The 3,674-nt window shown below is 43.4% G+C and overlaps 1 pseudogene across 1 annotated transcript; it reads left to right on the forward strand.

Moving 5' to 3' along the window:
- Positions 1-845: 845 nt before the first annotated feature.
- LOC147448895 (protein CfxQ homolog) lies at positions 846-3,351 on the forward strand (annotated as a pseudogene). The gene is made up of 7 exons (XR_015189382.1): positions 846-1,141; positions 1,220-1,330; positions 1,409-1,507; positions 1,615-1,725; positions 1,830-2,133; positions 2,224-2,363; positions 2,464-3,351. The product of XR_015189382.1 is annotated as a protein CfxQ homolog (transcript).
- The last annotated feature ends 323 nt before the right edge of the window (positions 3,352-3,674 follow it).

The raw sequence follows: 3,674 nt of genomic DNA on the forward strand, positions 1-3,674 counted from the left end.
GTATGGCCCATAGTAGCGGTGGTTGAACTTCGGGGAGAGGCCTGGAGGGAGGGTGATATTCTGGGAGCTGACGAGGACTAAGTCACCTTCTTGGAAGAGTTCGGAAGGCCTTCGCTTTTGGTTGGCGTATTTGGCGATGCGTACCTTGCTTTGCTCGAGACTCTTCTTTGCCCTTTGCATGCGGGTTTGCCATTGTTGAAGAAACTCTTCACATTCCAGATCCTGGGCATGCACGTCGCCGGTTGCCAGTGCAAGAGGTGTGATGACTTCTTTACCTGTGGAGAGCTCGAAGGGGATGTGCCAGCATTGGAGAAATACAGACTGGGAACATTCAAACCCAATCCCCCAGAGAAATACAATTCCCAAAATACCCTTGTATCTATTTTGGTTGGAATGTTCAAGATTTTCTAATGTTCATTCGTTTTTGACAATTGAGATCCGTTCTTGAGTGCTCAGCATGTAATTTGTCACCAGTTACCATCGCAAAAAAGGCAATTATGTCTAAAAATAATGAAGCAATTCATCTCCAAAGCCTACGTAACCAACTCAAATAGTAGTTTTAGCATCTTGTACGATAGACAATCACTCTTCTTGTGAAGACCTACAAAAAAAATTATTATTCGAGAAATTTAGTCTCACAACCAGGGGTATTTTGGGAATTTTGGAAAATTTGAAGGGCATTTTGAAAATTTATGACAAAATATCAGGGGCATTTTGGGAATTTTTGAGGGGTATTTTGGGAATTTCCTCAAATTAGAGGGGTATTTTGGTAATTTCCCCAAAAAACAATTGCCACGCACCGTAGCCACAAACCGGACTCCCATACTGCGCGGTTACGCACATGGGCAGTCAGGCTTGCGTACACATATTACGGCTTTTACACTGTCGAGTCCATTCCGAATTACTTCTCTCGACATCGCCAGCAATAGCTGGAGCAAGGGCGTGCTTGCTTCCACAGAGAAAGGGGGCTTGAAGTCCCATACATTACCTTGTAGAAATGGACCTGCAACAGGCCCTGCACCAGCGGCGTGCTCGTGCTCGTGCAACCTCTGTGCATTCCCTTGCTCAAGCGGGTGATGTCGTTGGCCTCAAGAGAAAGTTGCAGGAAAGTCCAGCACTCATCAATGAGCGCAATCCTGTGGTATGCTCACTACGTTTTTGACTCGTTTCTGTTGATTCTGCTTTCGTGTGATGCATCTGAGCTTTCTGGCTTATGCAGATGTCACAGACTCCCCTCCATGTTGCTGCGGCAAGCAACCGTGCAGAGATCGTGAAGCTTCTTCTTGAATGGGAAGGCACAGAGAAGGCTGAGATGGAATCGAAGAATATGGTATGTGCAGAAGGCTTTCACGAAGTTTATACAGTTTGCAGGAGTGTCTTTGTGTCTTATCTTATTGTGATAAATCAGTATGGTGAAACAGCCTTACACTTGGCGTCGAAGAATGGCTGTTCAGATGTTGCAAAAATTCTACTGGAAGGCAAAGCCAACCTAGAAGCAAAAGCTGGTGTAATTTGTCATCACCCTTCTTTTTTTTGCTCTTTTTTCTTGTACAATTAATCTGTTTTCTGAATCCTATGATCACTAACGCTTAAAATTGATGTTGGAAAAAGCAGAATGGAATGACACCCCTACATTTGGCTGTCTGGTACTCTGTTAAACATGAAGATCATTCAATTGTAGAGACCTTGCTTCATTTTCGAGCTGATGCTAGTGTGACTGATAATGTATGGTAGCTCTACCCTATTCTGATCGTGTGTTACTTCAGAGCTTTGATCAATTCGTGTGGTGTCACATTTGTAATATATCGTCCATGTGTTGCAAATTGCAGGAGGGGAAAACGCCCATTTCACATCTTCCTAAGAGTCCGAGTCACCAAAAGCTATGTGCTCTGATTCAAAGCCACTTGGATCAGCAAATGAAGGAGAAGGCTATGCAAGTTCGTGAAAGCTCTCAGTTAAAGATGGATGCCTTGGAGGCAGAACTTCAGCAGGTCATAGGATTGCATGATTTGAAAGTGCAGCTGAGGAAATGGGCCAAGGGCATGCTACTTGATGACAGGCGGAAAGCGTTAGGCCTAAAGGTTGCTGTGAGAAGGCCCCCACACATGGCGTTTCTAGGCAATCCTGGAACAGGTAGGTTTGAAATGCACTGATTTTCCCCCGGTCTCAGTTGGTTTTATACTTCATCAAAGTTTATGCTATAATCAGTTATCTTTGTTTCAGGAAAAACCATGGTTGCTCGCATATTAGGAAAATTGTTACACATGGTTGGTGTTTTACCGACAGACAAGGTGGTGGAGGTTCAGCGAACTGATCTAGTTGGAGAATTTGTTGGTCATACAGGTCCTAGAACAAGGAAAAAGGTTAGCTATATTGTTTTTGACACTACTTTGTTGCAAATTTTGTGGAATGTGTGCTGGTATAGTTATTTGTAATTTCTGAGCTTCTGACAAACGTTGGCAGATTCACGAAGCAGAAGGTGGTATCCTCTTTGTCGATGAGGCCTACAGACTCATGCCACTACAGAAATCTGATGACAAAGATTATGGCTTGGAAGCCCTTGAAGAAATTATGTCCATAATGGACAACGGTTTGGTTGTAGTCATTTTTGCTGGCTATGCAGAACCCATGAAACGGGTGATCACTTGCAAATAAGGCTTTTCCAGAAGAGTCACCAAGTATTTTTACTTCGATAACTTTACAACTCAGGAGTTGGGGGAAATGGCTCTTTTGAAGATGAATGCTGCGGGCATAGAAAGCTTGATGTTTGGTTTCAGGCTTCATGATAACTGCACGGCAGATGCAATTGCCCAGCTACTTGATGTGGAAACTACAGAGAAACAACGGCAAGTTTTAAATGGTGGCCTTGTATGGCCCATGTTGATCAATGCCAGGGAGAATTTGGATCATAGATTGGGGTTAGACTGTTGTGATGTTAATGAGTTGGTAACAATCACTTCGGAGGATCTGAGGGCAGGGTTAAGGTTACTCTCATCTTGACTCTAGAGGGAGAGAGCAGCTCCGGCCACTTAGACCGCAGGTTGTTTTTGCATGCTGGGATCAAATTGGATGTTATCAGGCCTCCTGGAGTTCAAGGGCTTCAACAAGGAGTAGCCAGAGCGATTGTTTAGCGCCGCAGGGTATACTGTGAGTAGTCACATGTAAATATCAGCAGGTGCCACCGTCCCATCATTAATACCCATATTTTTTGAACTCTCATAATTGAATTCTAAGATGTGGCTCAAACTGGTCATGTCACACCTTATTGGATTGTGTTTGTAACCCTACAATTCTTGATGATGTTTCCATGTTTAACACGGTTGTTATCCGCAATCCATGAATGATTCCTGATGTGCCAATGGTTTGGGAGGCTTGTCTTGGTTTAACCCATTTGGGAGTCTTGCAAAGATGTTTTTGAAGAAAGCTCGAGGATGAAATGAGTTAAAAAAAAAAAAAAAAAAAGACAAAACAGGAATTGTATTAAAGAAAATAAGGAAAACAGTAGAACTGTAGTTTCAAAGGTGGGGAAAGAGGCAGTCCCTGAGGATGAAATGAGTTGATTGGCTGACACCGCCCTCTTTTCACTGTAATTGTGGGTGGGATTATGTTAGTTTCAGAGTTGTGAAAGGCCCACATTAGAGTTGTGGAGCTTGTTCCTCACACAGTGCTTGTCT

Source organism: Adiantum capillus-veneris, chromosome 10, assembly GCF_014529385.1.
Source record: "Adiantum capillus-veneris isolate H3 chromosome 10, ASM1452938v2, whole genome shotgun sequence".
NCBI lineage: Eukaryota > Viridiplantae > Streptophyta > Polypodiopsida > Polypodiales > Pteridaceae > Adiantum > Adiantum capillus-veneris.